Source organism: Arachis duranensis, chromosome 4 (assembly GCF_000817695.3).
Source record: "Arachis duranensis cultivar V14167 chromosome 4, aradu.V14167.gnm2.J7QH, whole genome shotgun sequence".
NCBI classification, from domain to species: domain Eukaryota; kingdom Viridiplantae; phylum Streptophyta; class Magnoliopsida; order Fabales; family Fabaceae; genus Arachis; species Arachis duranensis.
In genome coordinates this window covers 81,911,119-81,911,423 of record NC_029775.3, presented here as the reverse complement: position 1 = coordinate 81,911,423, position 305 = coordinate 81,911,119, and positions in this window count along the sequence as shown.

The window sequence follows — 305 nt, the reverse complement described above, 5'->3', positions numbered from 1 at the left end:
CTTTTTGTTAGATTCATTATCCTGAAGCTCTACGTATCCATATGGTGATACACTTGTAATTACATATGGACCTCTCCACCGTGATTTTAATTTCCCAGGGAATAATTTGAGCCTAGAATTAAATAGCAGAACTTTCTGCCCTGGCTCAAAGACTCTGGATGACAATTTCTTATCATGCCATCTTTTCGCTTTCTCTTTGTATATTTTTGTATTCTCGAAAGCATTGAGTCTAAATTTCTCTAGCTCATTTAGCTGGAGTAAACATTTTTCTCCAGCTAACTTGGCATCAAGGTTCAAGAATCTGA